Genomic DNA, 21,435 nt, shown 5'->3' with positions numbered 1-21,435 from the left:
ATTATTTTCGCTCGCCAGGTAATTTCGTTTGATTTCCGTTTCGCACGGACGCAGATAACATGGTAACGTGACTACAGCGAACCGATAAAGCTAATTAATAAAATATTGTCAACCATTTGATATTAGAAATGTTAAAATAAAACTTTTACAGATAAATCTAATTTATAAAATATTGCCAATTGAGGGTTTGCAAGTTAGTTTGATTATAGGTTTTGAGTGTTAGAATAGAAATAACGCTAAATACAGGGTTAAATTCAATTCAAAATAAAAGACCATGACAATAAAAAATAACCTTTAAAATATAAATCGCGAAGAAAATGAAGTAACGCGACTTTTAAAATTAGTATAAAATGTTTAATCCCTCTGAAAACGTGAAAATTCATATAGGACAAAACCCAAATACATGTTTACTGAGCTTAGCACTCTACTTTTTCAATCCTCTATTCTCAATGGTGGCCTCTATTTTTACCATCGTCTGCTTCGTAAACTTTATGGATGCATTGGAAGGGCTCAAATTAAGCTAAGTGGGTACACTTCTTGTTTAATTTATATACTTCTAACCATATTAAAGTATCAATTTTAATAAAAGGAATTCAACTTAAGTGTTGTTTTGCTATCTGAAATTCGAAAACAAAGAAGGTAGTACAGGGGTACTTAAGTTGATTTTAATATTTTTTTTAGAAATAACTTAAGTATACAGCGAAATAATCATTAGTGGTATCTAATTTTTTAAGTGCCCACATACTTCTCATCTCGTATAAAAGAGGGTCATTTTTGTACTATAAAACCATTCCATTCCTGAAATCCGCTACAGGAAAAAAGTTGATTAAGCTAAGCAATTTACGAGCGACGTCCTAGCGTACTTGTAATTAAGAAAGTAAGTACTTAGTTTTACGATTTTGCTTAAAACTATGATTTTAAATCGATAAAGTGAAACACGTAAAGTGTCCCTGACCAAAATTGTTTCACAAACATCTGTACCGTTTAATAAGATACGAGTATGATAACGATTTCTAGAGCCCTATGTTCGATAATGATTCATTAGGAAAATTTGAATATAGTTTAAATTTTTAATTACTTATTTTTTGGTTTGACTACCAATTTGGAGGACTACTGTTTTGATTTTGATATAACTAAATTTGATTGGTTTTCGAAAAGTTTTCTCTTCTACCCCCAGCCCCCAGTTTATAATTATGATGTCAGTTGTAAATTGTTTTTTTCGAGTATAAAAAGGGTAAACAGAAAAATTGAGAGATAGTATTAAGAAAACAGCCAATTCGAATTGTTTCGGAATCGGCTCGAGGGACTAAGTACGTAGATATACGTCAATTGTAAATTCTAAACTTTGTATATATATTATATTCATTCATTCATTCTTACTAATTTTATAGTAATGGATCCTATTTCCATAACTTTGGCCTCGGGAAATGAGTACGTCGGTACGACAACCGAATCTATGATTTGCTTTCACTGCGGCGAATGTACGGAAGAATTGGCAGTAAGAGGCGGAGGACTCTTCTTTTGCTGGGGTCGAGAGTGCGCACATTATCAAATGGGAGTAATTTTTCGACATGGTAATGTCTATACCAAACACATCCCAGGGCATCTTATAAAGGAGTTCCCGCCCCATCTCCGCTGTACGTACTGTGGAAGAAGAGGGTCGAAGAGAAGCCGTCGACGGGAGGAGTGCTCAGCGTTCGATTTCATGGGATGCTGTCATTACCCTAAGCCTCCCAGAGACCGAACTGTAGTTCGTTTTATAAATAGATAAATAAATAAATAAAATTGCGAATAATTTACAAATAAATGTCTATTGACTTTTCTTCATCCTATAATATAAGTTTATTCCTAAATTTTTAAGCTTATTACAATAAGATTTCTTTAAGAGAGAGAGAGAGAGAGAGAAAAGAATTGCTTAAATTAGGAAGTAATAATGAATCTATTGAATCCAATGTAAAGAAAATGCATCAAGATATTAACTTGGAAAATCCAAAAGATGATTCACCAGTAAGCAGTATTCAGTTAATTAAAAATCATAAACAAAAACCGACTGATTACGGTGCATCAAGATATAATATTTGTATATCTTCGAAAAAAGGTGAATCATTAAACATCAACAATGCGGTAATTTACTTATAATATATTTTATATGAAAATAATTAAAGGTTTTATAAATGATAAATTATATTATAGATTATAGGTGGATCTAATAGCAAAATAGTATACGTCCAGGTAAAGTATTGTTTTATTTAGAAGTTTAAATATTAAGTTAATGGTTTATTTTAGAATAACTATATGTTAAATGATTTATTTTAGAATAGCGTTGATACATATGGTGGTAGGACAACATTAGAAAGTAGGTATATTGATTTAAAAAAACTATCGATTAATTAAACATTTTAATAATATTTTTACATAGCTTCGATAGTATCCAGAGATTGTACGATTGTTATTACAAAATGAAACTAATTTATTTTATAATAAATATAGGTAGTAAAATGCTGCAAAAACCTCTGACTCTACGTTCAATACGTTAAAATAGATTACAATACGTAAATATAGGTGAAAAAATACTAGAAAAACACGCATACTATTATTTTTTTTAATTTTTGGAAATACACAACATCCACCAGTTACTTCGCAATGACGAACTGGCTGCTCTCTTTGTCCCAGGAGACATGACCAATGAGTTGGCAAAGTACGGAAAAGACTCGTACAGGTGGCGCAAAAAATTACGTGTTCCGTATAAATCAAGGCGTAATTTTTTGCGCCACCTGTTGCCAATTCTTGGATGTACGAGTCTTTTCCGTACTTTGCCAACTCATTGGTCATGTCTCCTGGGACAAAGAGAGCAGCCAGTTCGTCATTGCGAAGTAACTGGTGGATGTTGTGTATTTCCAAAAATTAAAAAAAATAATAGTATGCGTGTTTTTCTAGTATTTTTTCACCTATATTTACGTATTGTAATCTATTTTAACGTATTGAACGTAGAGTCAGAGGTTTTTGCAGCATTTTACTACCTATATTTATTATAAAATAAATTAGTTTCATTTTGTAATAACAATCGTACAATCTCTGGATACTATCGAAGCTATGTAAAAATATTATTAAAATGTTTAATTAATCGATAGTTTTTTTAAATCAATATACCTACTTTCTAATGTTGTCCTACCACCATATGTATCAACGCTATTCTAAAATAAATCATTTAACATATAGTTATTCTAAAATAAACCATTAACTTAATATTTAAACTTCTAAATAAAACAATACTTTACCTGGACGTATACTATTTTGCTATTAGATCCACCTATAATCTATAATATAATTTATCATTTATAAAACCTTTAATTATTTTCATATAAAATATATTATAAGTAAATTACCGCATTGTTGATGTTTAATGATTCACCTTTTTTCGAAGATATACAAATATTATATCTTGATGCACCGTAATCAGTCGGTTTTTGTTTATGATTTTTAATTAACTGAATACTGCTTACTGGTGAATCATCTTTTGGATTTTCCAAGTTAATATCTTGATGCATTTTCTTTACATTGGATTCAATAGATTCATTATTACTTCCTAATTTAAGCAATTCTTTTCTCTCTCTCTCTCTCTCTCTTAAAGAAATCTTATTGTAATAAGCTTAAAAATTTAGGAATAAACTTATATTATAGGATGAAGAAAAGTCAATAGACATTTATTTGTAAATTATTCGCAATTTTATTTATTTATTTATCTATTTATAAAACGAACTACAGTTCGGTCTCTGGGAGGCTTAGGGTAATGACAGCATCCCATGAAATCGAACGCTGAGCACTCCTCCCGTCGACGGCTTCTCTTCGACCCTCTTCTTCCACAGTACGTACAGCGGAGATGGGGCGGGAACTCCTTTATAAGATGCCCTGGGATGTGTTTGGTATAGACATTACCATGTCGAAAAATTACTCCCATTTGATAATGTGCGCACTCTCGACCCCAGCAAAAGAAGAGTCCTCCGCCTCTTACTGCCAATTCTTCCGTACATTCGCCGCAGTGAAAGCAAATCATAGATTCGGTTGTCGTACCGACGTACTCATTTCCCGAGGCCAAAGTTATGGAAATAGGATCCATTACTATAAAATTAGTAAGAATGAATGAATGAATATAATATATATACAAAGTTTAGAATTTACAATTGACGTATATCTACGTACTTAGTCCCTCGAGCCGATTCCGAAACAATTCGAATTGGCTGTTTTCTTAATACTATCTCTCAATTTTTCTGTTTACCCTTTTTATACTCGAAAAAAACAATTTACAACTGACATCATAATTATAAACTGGGGGCTGGGGGTAGAAGAGAAAACTTTTCGAAAACCAATCAAATTTAGTTATATCAAAATCAAAACAGTAGTCCTCCAAATTGGTAGTCAAACCAAAAAATAAGTAATTAAAAATTTAAACTATATTCAAATTTTCCTAATGAATCATTATCGAACATAGGGCTCTAGAAATCGTTATCATACTCGTATCTTATTAAACGGTACAGATGTTTGTGAAACAATTTTGGTCAGGGACACTTTACGTGTTTCACTTTATCGATTTAAAATCATAGTTTTAAGCAAAATCGTAAAACTAAGTACTTACTTTCTTAATTACAAGTACGCTAGGACGTCGCTCGTAAATTGCTTAGCTTAATCAACTTTTTTCCTGTAGCGGATTTCAGGAATGGAATGGTTTTATAGTACAAAAATGACCCTCTTTTATACGAGATGAGAAGTATGTGGGCACTTAAAAAATTAGATACCACTAATGATTATTTCGCTGTATACTTAAGTTATTTCTAAAAAAAATATTAAAATCAACTTAAGTACCCCTGTACTACCTTCTTTGTTTTCGAATTTCAGATAGCAAAACAACACTTAAGTTGAATTCCTTTTATTAAAATTGATACTTTAATATGGTTAGAAGTATATAAATTAAACAAGAAGTGTACCCACTTAGCTTAATTTGAGCCCTTCCAATGCATCCATAAAGTTTACGAAGCAGACGATGGTAAAAATAGAGGCCACCATTGAGAATAGAGGATTGAAAAAGTAGAGTGCTAAGCTCAGTAAACATGTATTTGGGTTTTGTCCTATATGAATTTTCACGTTTTCAGAGGGATTAAACATTTTATACTAATTTTAAAAGTCGCGTTACTTCATTTTCTTCGCGATTTATATTTTAAAGGTTATTTTTTATTGTCATGGTCTTTTATTTTGAATTGAATTTAACCCTGTATTTAGCGTTATTTCTATTCTAACACTCAAAACCTATAATCAAACTAACTTGCAAACCCTCAATTGGCAATATTTTATAAATTAGATTTATCTGTAAAAGTTTTATTTTAACATTTCTAATATCAAATGGTTGACAATATTTTATTAATTAGCTTTATCGGTTCGCTGTAGTCACGTTACCATGTTATCTGCGTCCGTGCGAAACGGAAATCAAACGAAATTACCTGGCGAGCGAAAATAATAATTAGTGCACTTCTTGTATTATTTATATACTTTTGCTATGGTACATTTGATTATAAAAATTTATAAATTACCAAACCCCTCCTCCCACCTCTCACCGTTTTTTAAGTACCAAATGAAGTTATTATTTCAAGTGATTTCTGATTTGGCATAAATATAGGAGCGAGCATTCTACATTTTTACATTCTTCGTAATTACGAGCAAGTTTAAGGGCTAAATATTAGCTATGGAAAATAACGTGGATATGCGTGTAACTAAAGCAGTTCTTAGGTTTTCTTTTAAGCCTGATATGCCAAACGAAAAACAATTTTCGTTTAGAACGTTAGAAATAATGTTAAGAAAATATAAAAACTGGTATTTACGTGAATTGAACCTGCAAGAGGACGAAGGTTACATCGACGTCCATCTAGCTACCCATGTCGTCATTGAGAAGATTTTTCAAAGATTGGGCCCTCACTCAAGGGAATACATTAACGTAAGCTTGAAATTTGTTTTGATCTAATTATTATTATTATTATTATTATTCGATTCAAAACTTTGATTATACAACATAAAAACTTGCGGAGACTAAAGCGTTAGTAAGTTAGTGTATGAATGTATGTATGTACGATAGTGGATATATGAGACAGTGATAAATTGAACTAGTGAATAGAAGGTATGGATTATCTTTTAGCTTATTATTTTGATTTCTTTACTTTATAGATCGAGAGACGTATTGTAGGGGTCTCGGACGAGGACGAGGAAAAAGTTAATGCAATGCTAGATGTTTTTTTACACGGCGATTTACCCAACGCTGAATAAAACGAAGCATCTTCATCTTCGGTGAAACGGGTACCGACTCCCAAAATTGAAATTAAGGCAAAAAAAATGAAAAAAAATCTGTATAAAAATAAAATAAATAAATTTATTTTGATCCGAATGTGGTTTTTGTTATGGAACCAATGACAATAAGCTTTAAACTTGGCTTACTTTGATAAAAAACGTCTCTTATTCCCCAAGAACATGTATATTTATCGAGAATGTACTAGCTCTATTAGATATTTTGGAGGAAGGGCGAACTAAAATTTATGCTTGTTTACGAAATTAATTAGCATATTTTAAAAAAAAAAACAAATGCATTCATGTTAGGATATGATTTACGGAAAATGTACTTTCATGGGCTAGGCTTAGAAATTTAGTCTTAACTATTTACACTTTACAGGTTTTTAGGTCTAGCTTTAATTTTTTACGTATTGGAAAATGTATTTCAGCATATTATTATAAGTAAACTTTTAGTGTTATCAATGTCCACCAGTTAGGAAATGGTTTATGGATAGGAAAATATTTATAAATACTAAAGACAGAGGCAGAAACTAGGAGATCAGAGGAAAAAGATTTTTGAGATGCCCCTGATGTGATAGCCTACATTGAAGATGTTGAAATTGTTTGGTGAGAAATCACAAAACCTTTAAAATAAAATAATTGATTTTCCGTATTTAATTTTTTTCTTAAAATCCTACTACTATGCCAAGAATGTATTTATTTATTTATTTATTTATTTATACTTAGGGAGAATGAATATGTCGATAATATTTTTAGCGTTTCTCCAATTCCACCCGTTGAGATCTTTTAATATCACTGCTTTGAGAACCATGGCGCCATCTAAACTTTGAAATAATCCTTAATTAAATATATTGATAAAAGAACTCTAGTGATGACACTTCCACTATTTTCAGTGACGTACCGATTCTCACGTGACTTTCATTTTCTGTGCGCGCGCACCCGATTAATAAGATAACTGAACTTTGAGCAATGGATTTTTTTTTCCACTGGTACTTAAGATATGCCGTCAGGGTAGTCATGGGAATCAATTCTTAGTTATCTCAATAAAGAGTCTTAGCATTGGGAATAGTCATTGAAGGTCACGCTGAAAAGTAAGTTATAATAATAATAATCAGCTAGGCTATTTTATTATATTTAAAATGAAATTTTTAGGCATTCTTTTATATATATATATTGGAAATGTATTAGACAGAAATTAGGTCTAGTAGGGGTAAGATTAGCGTAGAAATTAAGTTACTATCACGTGACTCGTTCATTTTTCTGTGCACGCGCACGTTTAATAAGATAACTGAACTTTGAGCACTGGATTTTTCCACCGGTACTTAAGATATGCCGTCAGTGTAGTCATAGGATTTTTCACTCTTAATAAATACTTTAAAATGTAAAAAATAAGACTCATTATTGAAAAAAACTTAACACATAGCCATTTTTTAGCAATCTTCTACGTAACTCAATTTTCCAAGAGGATTGTTTTCCGTAAACATTTTCAAGTGAGAGCTCGATTTTGATATCGTCAACGTGGTATTTCCAAAACTCTCCTTGAGTAGCAAAGGGTTTTTTCCAAATACTCAAGTGGGTTAATATGTGCCGTCAATCATTAGAGGCAGTTTAAACTGTCAGAGAGAGACAGCCAATAGAATTTGAGGGTTATTTGAAGTTTAGATCACGTGATGAATTATTCTCAACAAGATAGGAATAAATTAATCTTCCGTGCGTCATTTCTCTACGGCACATTGACGAGTAAAGACCTGCTGACGGTTCGCTCAGTCTTTTCTACAGCTTGACAAAGGATTTCTACCCATAAAGTAAGTAACTATTTTTTCTTGGTAATAGACTATATTTTTAGACATATTTAAAACAATTTGCATATTGAAAAAAGCATTTATATTGATAATTTTAGCGTAGAAATTTAACCATATTGATAAAATTAGGTTTAGTAGACTTAGGGGTAAATGTAGGCTTAGAGAATGTATCATTTGAAACTATAGAACGTATTTGGTCTAGATCAGCTATGGACATTGAAGTGTATCGACTTGAAACGTTTCGTCACTGGAAAAATCCGCACGTCACTAAGGAGCAACTAGCGAAGGCTGGATTCTACTATATTCAGCGGGGCGATGAAGTACGATGTTACAAATGCCATGGCGTATTAGAAGGATGGAAATCAGGAGACGTACCAGAACTTGAACATGCTAGATTCTTTCCAAACTGTCCGGCTAGGGATAATTCACCATCGGAAAAAAAGTACCTTTCGCTAGAATGGGACATTCCCCCGACGCCAAAAGCAACTACGGTCTCTGACAAAAGCTTCTCACCTGTACCAGAAGAAGACGTTTGTAACTGTCCCTCGGATGTCAGACGATACTGTTGCTAAACACTACAAATACGTGAGTTAGAACTTTTAATTAAATTAAGTTGCAGGAGATCGTTTCACCCCATTTAAATGCCTGTAAACTTAACTACTTTAATTTGTTTTAATTGTGTAATGTACAAGATAACCATCTAATGGAATATCTGATAGTACCTACTAACATGTAAAACAAAGTTCTAAAATAAAAAATTAAATGTAAATAACTTGTTTTTATTGCCTAGAGATTAGAAATTAAGGGGTTCGAAAGCGATAAGCAAACGGGTAAAAATCTAATCTCCAGATATCTGCGCGAGGAAAACTAATTTTGGAGAATGGGGATGGGGGAAAGCAGGGATGTACCCAAAAATGGACCAAAATGGACCAAATGTACCCCAAAAACGACCAAAGTCACCATTTTCGGCCCTATGTACCCCATTTCGGACCAAATGTACCCCAAACTGGACCTTTTAGCTTTATTGTAATGTTAAACTCCCATAGAGATTCCCCTAAAAAGAATAATAAACTGGCGGTCCAATTTTGGGTACATTAATTATTTCGGAGAGATAAAACTAATTCTGGCAAACTGCTGCGATTTATAGCGAATGGGGAAAAAAAGCCAATTTCTAGCGATTGGGATCGATAGTATGAGAGATAACAATTATGGTTGTTTTTATTGCCTAGAGATGGGGGAAAGCAACTGGTGATTAGAAGGGGTGAAAGCAATGGGGGAAAGGAGCTGGTGAACGAGAGATAAAGTATCCAGTGAATGGGGGTTGGGGGAAAGCAACTGGTGATTAGAAGGGGTGAAAGCAATGGGGGAAAGGAGCTGGTGAACGAGAGATAAAGTATCCAGTGAATGGGGGGGGGGGAAAGCAACCCGTGAACGGGAGAATCTGGTGAATAGAAATTCTGGTGATTAGAAATTCTGGTGATTGAGATGGGGGCGCGGGTGGGGGAGGAACGGGATAGGCGCGGGTGAACGGCTGGAGCCAAGCTCTTTGTGTCTATCCGGTGATTGAGAATGAAATTCTCAATCACCGGATAGACATCCCCCTCTCCCTCAAACAATCTTCCAAGATCTTTCCGGTAGTGTTCCAAACCGGAACAGCTGGTAAGAGGTCATGTTTAGAAATTAAACTTCGTGGTTTTTAAACATAATGCTAAACACTGATGCTTACTAAGTGTATATTGCGTTACGAGTTTAATGTATATTTCGCGTTGTCTATATATTTCGTTTAATTTCGTTTTCTATTTTTCTAAAAAAAATAATATTCGTTAATCACCGATATATTAATAGAGTTAACTACAATAAGGACCGGGTTCCTATATCATCTCATAATTTTAAGTTAAGACTAATTAAATAACACTAATGTATTTAAATCAATAATTGAAAATGAACTACTAAAAATTAATAAAATAACACTACTTTTGATGTGATTTAAGGTCGTATTAACACAAATATAATTTAAATTAATAGCGCTAAAATATAATCAGGCAGTTAAAGAAATGAAATCGACAGTATAGGCAGTAGGTTTCATTATTTCGTAGCCAATTAATATTAATGTTATTTTAGATCGTAATTAAAACACTCAAATATAAGGCTACTCAAAGAGTGGCGTATACGGCAAATTAACACATGTCTTAAACCACAACACCCGAACCTTTGAACACGTTTAGAAACTAATCTTAAAAATCTTAAGACGGGTTTTCATTGTAAGCGCGAAAATCATTTAATATGTTTAATCTCTGAACGTATTCTATCTAAACACGTTTTAACGATAAATATGATAAGCAAATAACACGTTTAATTTCTAAACGCATGATGTTGCAAAGCTGAACACCACTATCGCCTGAACATGATCGTTTTTAAACATGATAAATATTCTGTTGCATTTTGGTGTTTAAGAAAGTGTTTAGTATCTAAACACCTTTTTTTCTGTGTAGCTGAAAGCTTTTTGAGAGAGGGGGCGTGGAAGAAATAGGTCATAAAATAACAATAGTATTTTCTTATTATCAAAGCTATCTTGAAGTTTAAAATAATCCAAATGTAACGTTACAATCTGTAAAATGATTAATAACCCTTGTTGACACCTAAAAATGTATCGACCTAATTGGCCGGAACCGAACTTGGCGCTGCGCGTAACTTCCAGGTAACGTTGCCAGGACAAGGAAACTTCTTCCTAATGAGAGCTAGGTCTATTGAAAATTAAATATTGATAAATAAATGAATCGGAACGTAAAATCGACTGTTATAAACAATCGCGTCGTTTTAGTAGGCACGCTCTTTGAAATTAAAGATGTAAAAAGCGTTTTCACTCTTATTGAATTATTCTGCCATAATAAGAGATAAACTACTAACTTTTCCTCGGTAGTTGAATAGGAGGAGGTCTCTTCGTATCCAGCGGGTTTCTTGCCAATACAGCACCATCGGCTGCGTGGTATTTGATTTCGGAGCGACACAGCACATTACAAATGATGCTACAAACTTCATCAATTACCAGAAGTACGAGAAACCAGCTAGGCTTCAGGTTGGAAAAGGGCCGAAATGCTATCAGACGGTGAAGGGGATGTCCAGATGAGTTACAGAGTCGGAAAGCGAATTGTCCCAGATGTCATACGTAATGTTTGGTACATCAGCGATTTTGCCTGCAACGTCTTCTCTCTGAAAGCAGTGATGAGTCGAAATCCGAATTTCAAGTTTAAAGCTACATCGTCATCGTGTGGTCTCTATGAGGTCGTGAAGAGAGGGTGAAGGAGACTTCGGGTTCTTGGCAAAGTCGAAAGCCTTTATCGCTTGGACGTCGTGATTGAAAAGCCTGAAGATTCAATACTTTTGGTCGCTGATCCAAAGAATGACAAGAAAGCCGATTTGCAAATATGGCACGAACGCTTTGGACATCAGGATCGTCGTCATGTCGTCTACCTTGAAGAGACTCGGCTACGCAGTCGTTGACCACTCCACTAACAAACAATGCGAAGGATGCATATATGGAAAGATGTCTCGTCACAAGTTTGGCACTCGACTCGACAAAGCAACGAAACCTGGCGAATGAATTCATTCGGATCTGTGGGGACCCTCTCCGACTCACTCGTTAAGTGGACAGAGATACTACCTTCTGTTCAAGGACGAATATACTGGCATTCGAGTTTCTGAAACAGAAGTTAGAAACCGTCGATCGACTGAAGTACTTTCTTGCAAAGTGTAAATGTGTAAGAACTATGAGCATACAGTTAAAGAACTAGTCACCGACAATGGCCCTGAGTATGTTAATCAACAATTCCGTCAAGTGACACGAGAAGTCGGTCACAATCATCGAACGTCGATACCTTATACGACCGAGCAGAATGGAGTGGTGGAGCGAGAAAATCGGACGATAATGAAAGCCGTCAGAGCGATTATGCTTTCGAAGCCGGATTTACCACCAAAACTTTGGGCTGAAGCCGTCAACACTGCGATGTACGTCTTGAATCGAACAGCACTTACTCGAGTTAAAGGGAAATCGCCTATTGAACTCTGGACTGGCCAGCCACAGCCATCGATAAAGCATGTTCGAGTCTTCGGCACCGAAGGCTACGTACATATTCCAAAAATGAAGATACGAAAATTGTCAAGGAAAGCTTACAAGGGACTTCTTGTTGGATATGAAGAGAATGGCGATGGTTGTCGAGTGTACGTACCTGAACTCGGCAACATTATTCGGTCTCGAGATGTGAAATTCAATCCCGAGAAATGTGTCATGGAAACACTGCCTGTCCCTAACCAGGGAGAGTCGGTTATCGCTGAAGAGGAAGTTGAGGAAGATGATGAAACTTCATCTTCAGATTCCAGTTCGGACCAGAGTTCAGCCAACGAAGGTTCAGATTGCGGAGACGTGACATCCAGATCCGTCAGATCACCAAAAAACGTGGTCTCCACACCCGTTTCCGAAGATGGTCAGTCTACTACCATTAAGAGAAAGAATTCAATTGGTGTTTCTATAAAATAAATCAATAAAAAAATTACACGTTTAAAATGTTTTTTCCCGCGTCACGAGCTTAAGCTTTTTAGGGCTTTATTGGCACGCGCGTTTCGCACGTCGACTTCAAATACCAAAATCTTTATCGACTCGAGCGCGCGCTCTCTATCTTCGATAACTTTAGCTAGTGACGTAGAAAAAACATTTACACGTGACCTAACGTATTTTATAGAAACATCTATTGAGACGACAAGAACCGAGGGTCCGGTTCTCCGAGATAGAACGAAGTTGAACCGATTTCTTGCACGGCATGTTCCCCTCCAAAAGACAAGGCGTTCCTGGTATGTGACTTGTTACCTACGACCGTTTAGGAAGCGCGATCGTCCGTTGACCACGCAGAATGGGATAAGGCAATGGAAGAAGAACTCGCAGCTATGAAGAAACTTGAAGTCTACAAGTTGGTCGATCTTCCGAAGGGTCAAAGAAACGTCGGAAACAAGTGAATTTTTCGAACGAAAATTGCAGAAGATGGAACAGTTGCCCAACACAAGGCACGACTTGTAGAAAGGGGGTTCACTCAACGAGAAGGGTTGGACTATCACGAGACATTTGCTCCAGTAACGATTCGACACCCTACGAATCTTTCTGAGCGTCGTTGCCCAGAAGAAACTTAGCATGTGGCAGTTTGACGTCAAGACGGACTTTCTCCACGGTACTTTGAAGGAGAAGATTTACTTACGTCAACCTGAGGGATTTGAAGATGAAATCAGTAAAGTCTGGCTACTGAAGAAGAGTCTACGACCTGAAGCAATCTCCTAGATGTTGGAATGATAAAATTGATAAGTCTCCTCGAGGACCATTGCCTCTATGTTTATTCGACTGGCTATACCTTCCTGATCCTAGTTTTGTATGTCGATGATGGTCTGGTTGCTGGAGATTCCGATGAAGCAATTGACGGTTTCTTGAAGAAATTCAGCGAGGAATTTGAAATCGTCACTGGTCCGGCAGCGACGTACCTTGGTCTCCAAATTGATGTCACGAGGGATGGGTCAATCCTTCTTCATCAGAGCGCATACGTTGAGCGAGTCTTGGAACGTCTCAACATGGCCAACTGTTAACCAGTAAAGACAGCAGCTACGGTTCCTGGTTCGAGCGTTGAAGATCAGAAACCGTTCGAGTCATCGTCCTTACACGCTTCAGCAATCGGAAGTCTCCGATACGCAACCTTGGGTTTCAGACCAGACATAGAGGTAGCCGTAAATCGTGCCTCTCAGGCAATGGCAAACCCGACAGTTGCAGGCTGGAACTCGGTCAAACGAATATGTCGCTATCTACGAGGAACAACAAATCTTGGGCTGATATACAGATCAGACGATATTCTTTCCATAGTCCCTTATTCAAATGCTGACTATGGTGGGTGCGATAAGACAAGACGCTCTACTACTGGTCTCGTTTGTCTTATGGGCTCCACTCCGGTCACTTGGGCCAGCAGGAGACAGCAGTCAGTCGGTCTTTCAACGACCGAGTCAGAACTGATGGCAGCTACCGAGGCAGCGAAAGACGTCGTGTGGATATAGTCAGCAGGGCTGGATTAACCAATAGGCCGAATAGGCCTGGGCCTAGGGCACCAAGCCTACAAGGGGCACCAAGCCTACAAGGGGCACCAAGAGGGTTCGAAAAAAATAAAAGTACAAAACTTTAATCATTTGCTTTTCACAAAATATTTTCCGGAGATATTTTAGTAAATGCGTCCACCCCTATGAACTAAAAACGTTTGATTGTCACATTCTCTGACGGACTGCCGTCTAGCCCCTGACGACATACTAAATCTGGCAGAAAAATGAATTTTCCTTCAATTTCTCAATTATAAATTGAGGGAGCGCTTAGCTCGCTTCGCTCGCTATTGAAAGGAGGGCACCAAAGTTAACTTGGGCCTAGGGCCCCATAAAGTCTTAATCTGGCCCTGATAGTCAGTCATGGCAGTCATAGAAGTTTCGAACGATGAAGTCCCAGCTCGACCACGCCGGTACAATCAAGCTGATCCGCAACCCCGAGTTTCATCGTCGGACGACACATATAAGTATTCGCCAATTCTACGTTCGAGAACTGGTTGACCGCGGGAAGCTTGATGTTGTCTATGTACCAAGCGAGGAGCAATTAGCCGACATCTTTACGAAGGGTCTTCCAGCAGAGACTTTCATTCGTCTTCGTCAGAAAATGAATCTCGTCGCGCTATCCCAAGTCTTCATCGTGGCGCAGCTGAAGCGTGCTGGGCCCATAACTTTTTATTATTCGTATTTTGTCGAGGGTTCCCCGGTGGATATGTATTTCCATCTTTATCAAAGCTTACTTTTCGAAGTATGATTTCATTAAAATTCAATGTTAAGAAGAATTTATTTTAACCTAAAACTAGTAAATACAGCGCTAGAGGGAGGGCTTACCCCATATCGTGGCATCAAACGTTCCTAAACATTCGCAGTGTTTCATCTTAAAGCAAGTGTCGGCTCCTATTTTAAGGTTAGTATCATTGGCGAGCGAGAGATGTCACTAACGTCGAGTTTAGCTGAAATTGAAACAAGTTGAGCAAGCAAATTATTCCCTCAAAAGTAGGTGCCTCGACGTGCCCCTTCCTTTGATTGGCTTTGCGTAATCACGTGCGCAGTCAACTTAGCTTGGATTGGCATTTCTGCAATCACGTGTTTCAATCACGTCATCGTTGACTTTCAAATAAATGACAATAGGTTTTTGAAAGTCGATAATAGATGGAAGCACCTTCCCGGCGATCTAAGCAATCATAGCCATCTTCGTTACATAGACCCAATCAAAAATACAGAGGGCAACGATAGAGCCGACACTTGCTTTAACCTAAAATGCTAGTGAGATTGTGAAATTGTCATTAAAAATAGGAACATATCTGGCCAAAAACCTGAAGGTTAAAATACTTGAGTTCCTCCGCCAACTACTACGTCTTAATGCTTCAGCCTATGCATGAACGCCGTGAAATCAAATTATGGACAAGGTCTTAGTTTTTAGTTCCACATCGATATATATATATATCTCATTCGATAGAACTCTTTGACGCTCACGCAGTGCCGTTAATTTCCGCCCCTCCGACCAACCCCCTTAAAGGGAGAGTCACTGAATGGTACGATATCGTACTCCACGAAAATTGTAATACGCTATAAAAATTGCGATGAAATCATCGTCTTCAACTGATTTCCTATTTTCTGCAAAATTACATTCATGTGTATTTTTTTATGAATTTGCGAATTTACATGGCTTTTGGTGTCTAAAATACCCAAATGTTTGATATAAATTTTCTAAAATAAACACATTTGAATCCCAGTTTAAAAACTTCTTTAAATCATATTTCCACTAATTTCCATAATTTAAAAGAATTATGTTCGTCGTGTTTTGCTTACCTATATCACCTTTGATACTTTCCGTCTATAAAACGATAGGAAATTACATAGCCTCAACAGCTTTTGTATTGCTTTGCCCACCCACGTATCTTGAGGGTGGGTGGCGCCCAAGTTTTAATCCTTCAACTTAGGATGGTAAATTATATATCTAACGATAGGAAATCACATGGCCTCAACAGCTATTGTATTAGTTTGCCTACCTGTGTCTACTAAGGGTGTATGGGTTTGCCCACCCGAATACGCCGCTGTGGAACTAATATTACGGCCTGGGCCGACTTGTTCCATCAGTATACGTTGTCCAACCAGAAATATGACCCCCTGCGCGTGCTATGCGATCTGAAAATACCAAATTTCTAGAAAACAATTATTATTAATTGTTATTTTTTTAAACATAATAAAGTTATAGAGTGTTAGAAATAAATATTTTACACAATGTTTACAACGTAATCAACCGAAGAAACGGGACCTTTATTGTTTTTTTACAGCCACAACAAGAAAATATACGAAAATATTTTGTTTTATTTAATTGAGCGCGTTCGAAGGCCGTAACCGTTTACAATAAATTATGCTACCGTGAGCTGCAAACTATGGCGGGCAACGAGAGCTGCCGCGCATACATACTCATACATACATGTAAGTAATCCCATGTAGCTTTGTTCTATACAAAATTTCCCACTAAAGGTCTGTTTCAGCCATATTTCGTTTTGTCAAAATGGTATAGAAATTACCGACGACTTGAGGTTTTGAAGGGTAACGACGTTTAGTATAAATTTTATTCGATTAATATGGGTAAATCTGTACTTCTTTCAGCTATTTAATCAAACTATTTGCTTTGCTATTATGTTTCAAAGTTTTGATAAAATATCGTGGTGCAGTGGCCCGTTTGGGCGTGATTTGGGGGTGACACCCAACCGTGAAAAAAATCAAAACTTACACCAACTAGAGAATTTTCGGTGTCTGAAATATCTGTTCGTGAGTGGTTGAAAATGAAAGGCGAACTAGAAGTTATGAATCCGCGTAAACGAGCATGCAGATTAGCTTGGCAGACGGTCACCACAGAAACAATTAGAAATGGTTTTAAAAAAGCTGGCATTTTTAAATGATTTCATTTTTTTTGTAATAGGTGTAAATAAAATGACGATTTTCCATTATATGTAAAAAAAACTTTAAATAACACGCACACGATTATAACACGCAACCCCCCTGATTTGTCACTCACATTTTTAATGTAGTTAAAACTTGGAACGATTTTGTTTATCCATTCTTGTATAGACTATAGAGGGTTGGGATGTGGTAAACACAGGTGTTTTATCAAGAAATCGTATGCTTTCGGAGAATAAAAATGAACTGTCATGGCAAAGCTTCGTAGGGTATTACTGATTTTTTATTCTTCAATCCAGTTTGGTGTAAAAATTTAAACAGTTCTATTGAAGTTGGACCAAATCTTTCGTCTAAATTCAATTCTCATTTCATGAAGAGTTTTTTAAAGATTAATCATCTGGGTCATTCCATGTCAAGTCGACAACTCATGCAACCATGGGTCGGCCGAATCAAATGAAATTTAAACCACCTAAACTAGGGACAAAACCATGTAGAAATTGAAATTTTGGGGGAAATCGATGCCGCGGTTGCGTAACTAAAGCCTTTCGAAAATAACTCACTTTTTCAAACTCTTGAAAAGTTCATTTTCGCACCCTCAAACATTTTAAATAATAAATTGAAGAATATTTCGTTGATTACTATGAAACTCTCAATTTTAGGGTAACACATAGCGCTGATTTCGAAAACATTGATTATTATTTTCTAAATATTACCGTTTTATTATACCAAGTTAAAACTTCGTGATTTTTATTCAACGGGGGGTCATTTTCGACGGCCAATTTTGTGATGAGGGCAAACTTCGATTTGGGATTTTAGACATTCATGAAAATGCTCTTAAAATAAGCTTTAATGTGATGTACTACACTTTATGTCTAAATGATTTCTAATAGGCGAAATATTAGGTCAAAGTCAGTAATAAATTATCGAAATTTTCAAAAAGATGTTATTTTAAAAAATTAAAAAGATAACACTCGATTAGACAAGTGCTTCCAACCGACTCCTAGATATCAGTTTCGATATCTGATCTGGGGGAAAGAACAGATCAGATCGGTATCTATTTATTCGTTCTTTAGAAATAAAAATATGAAAACCTGGTAGAAAGGTTAAGGTTGGTTAAATAAAAAAGTACTGTATCAAAATAACGATATGTGATATTGATTTAATGTTTAATTAATACTGATTCCATTCCTTATTTCTAAATATTAATTTAATGTTTAATTAATACTAATTCCATTCCTAATGTTTATTTAATATTAGTTTAATTCTTAATTTTTATTTAATATTAGTTTAATTCTTAATTTTTATTTAATATTAATTCTATTCTTAATTTGTATTTAATAATAATTGAATTATTAATTTTAATTTCATATTAATTCTATTCTTAATTTGAATTTCATATTAATTCTATTCTTAATTTGAATTTCATATTAATTCTATTCTTAATTTGAATTTAATAATAATTTAATTCTCAATTTTTATTTCATATTAATTTAATTCTTGTAGCAATGTAGTAGAATCATGTAGGATGATTGTAGTAACCATGGAGGTATTTTCTAAAATCACCACATACAATCAATGCTATGCTGCTCCTTGCATTACCTTCGCACATGCATAGTGGCTATAATGCCAAATGTTTCAGTGTTTGCGTGCTTGCTATATAAATTCAGTGTCTGTATTAATTGGTTCAAAGACTATTGGTGAATTTTGCGTTAACGTAAGATGTTGTGTATATAAAAACGAACTAAAAAACCAAAGTTAAGTTAGAAGAAACCACCTATGGACTGTGAGAAGGATGATTAAATCCGCGAAAAAGTAGATTAGTCCATAATTAAAAGGGATAATATAGCTAAATCCTAAACAAATTTGAAGAAATTAAAAACTTACTAATAACGCGTTTTTTGTTTGCTCGAAGACCTATTGGTACGAGTTATTACTAAGTTTTTAATTTGATGTGATTTAATGCGATGTAATGTAATGAGATGTAATATGATGTGATGTAATGCGATGCAATGCTATGGGATGTAATGTGATGCGAGGTAATGCGATATGATGTAATGCGATGCGATGCAATGCTATGCGATGTAATGCGATGTGATGTAATGTGATGCGATGCAATGCTATGGGATGTAATGTGATGTGAGGTAATGCGATGTGATGTAATGCGATGCAACGTAATGTAATGAGATGTAATATGATGTGATGGGATGCGATGCGATGCGATGCTATGCGATGTAATTCAATGTGATCCGATGCGATGCGATGCGATCCGATGCGATGTAATGTAATGCTATGTAATGCGATGCGATGTGATGTAATGCGATGTTATGCTATCTAATGAGATGCGATGTAATTCAATGTGATGTGATGTGATGTAATGCGATGCGACGTAATGCTATGCGATGCAATGCTATGCGATGTAATGCCATGCGATGTTATGCGATGTGATGCTATCTAATGAGATGCAAGGTAATTCAATGTGATGTGATGTGATGTAATGCGATGCGACGTAATGCTATGCGATGTAATGCGATGCAATGTAATGCCATGCGATGTAATGCGATGTGATGCTATCTAATGAGATGCAAGGTAATTCAATGTGATGTGATGTAATGCGATGCGACGTAATGCGATGCAATGCCATGCGATGTAATGCGATGCAATGTAATGCCATGCGATGTAATGCGATGCAATGTAATGCCACGCGATGTAATGCGATGTGATGTAATGTAATGTAATGCGATGCAATGTAACGTAATGTAATGCGATGTAATGTAATGTACAATGATGTTTTATAATGTTATATAATGTAATATCAGATCAGATATCACAACTGATATCTGGGAGTCGGTTGGAAGCACTTGTCTAATCGAGTGTTATCTTTTTAATTTTTTAAAATAAAATCTTTTTGAAAATTTCGATAATTTATTACTGACTTTGACCTAATATTTCGCCTATTAGAAATCATTTAGACATAAAGTCTAGTACATCACATTAAAGCTTATTTTAAGAGCATTTTTATGAATGTCTAAAATCCCAAATCAAAGTTTGCCCTCATCACGAAATTGGCCGTCGAAAATGACCCCCCGTTGAATAAAAATCACGAAGTTTTAACTTGGTATAATAAAACGGTAATATTTAGAAAATAATAATCAATGTTTTCAAAATCAGCGCTATGTGTTACCCTAAAATGGAGAGTTTCATAGTAATCAACGAAATATTCTTCAATTTATTATTTAAAATGTTTGAGGGTGCGAAAATGAACTTTTCAAGAGTTTGAAAAAGTGAGTTATTTTCGAAAGGCTCTAGTTACGCAAACGCTGCATCGATTTCCCCATAATTTCAATTTCCCCATGGTCTTGTCCCTAGTTTAGGTGGTTTAAATTTCATTTGATTCGGCGGACCCATGGTTGCATGAGTTGTCGACTTGACGTGGAATGACCCATCTTCAATCTCGTCCATTTCAGTAGATTCAAAATCCATCCATACTAACTACAAATTTTAAATAAGGTAAATCACGGAATATTAATTATTAGGGCAACTATTTTCTTCTGTATATTCTTTATCTGAGGATGACACTTCTAACTCGGGAGTGATGAGACCATAGAATGTTTCATATTGGACATCCGAAGACTTTTTGGGAGTTTCAATGCTTCCGTGCAACAGTAGGTGCTAGATGTATATTATTAATCTCGAGTGTCTCCGAACTGACCAAATCATTATGTTAGCTGTAAATCCGCTATAAAGTTGTTTTTGTATATACCGATATCACTAATATTATTAAACCCTTTAAATTGTATACTTTTCTCCCAGTTTTGTTGAATCTCAAGGGAAAATACAATTTGGAACTTCACAAGCTTCAACTATTTTCAGATTTATTTAAATTTACATAAGTACTATAATTAAATCATTATAATTCATTCAAAATTGTATGTAAAACAAGTAATATTTCAAACTTCAAAAAAAATTACTTTATTTATGGTAATAAAGCCTATTACAAGTTGAAGAAACTTCCTTAGAGCCTAAAAAGTTAGGCTTTCAAAAGCTGTAGAACTTAGTTTCTCACGCCTATTTCGTTGCCTGAAAGCAAAATCCACGTAACTTCTTAAGACTTGCGTATATAGTTACGTGGACTTTGCTTTCAGGCGACGATTTCTAGCTCTACCAGAACGGTGTGGTGGCGCTACGTGCTACTTCCCTATAACGCATGCCACGGGGGGGATGAAATTTCCATAACAGAAAGCAGCTCTTTTTTTTCCAGTGTCTGGGCCTCTACTTA

At 35.6% G+C, this 21,435-nt stretch overlaps 1 protein-coding gene and 1 pseudogene across 1 annotated transcript in view; both read left to right on the top strand.

The window, feature by feature from the left end:
- The first annotated feature begins 7,402 nt into the window (after positions 1-7,402).
- Positions 7,403-21,435, top strand: part of LOC149921152 (uncharacterized) — a 33,764-nt gene continuing 19,731 nt past the window's right edge. The window contains exon 1 of the mRNA XM_090163462.1: positions 7,403-7,421. The gene's annotated coding sequence lies outside the window, so the exon portion shown is untranslated. The remainder of the gene's footprint in view (positions 7,422-21,435) is intronic.
- On the top strand, positions 13,312-14,213 carry LOC149921153 (uncharacterized; annotated as a pseudogene).

The sequence above is a fragment of the Leiobunum rupestre genome, chromosome 11 (assembly GCF_980474605.1).
Source record: "Leiobunum rupestre chromosome 11, qqLeiRupe1.1.hap1, whole genome shotgun sequence".
NCBI classification, from domain to species: Eukaryota; Metazoa; Arthropoda; class Arachnida; order Opiliones; family Sclerosomatidae; genus Leiobunum; species Leiobunum rupestre.
Note: the sequence above shows the minus strand (reverse complement) of the source record. Positions and strands in the feature narration are given on the sequence as shown.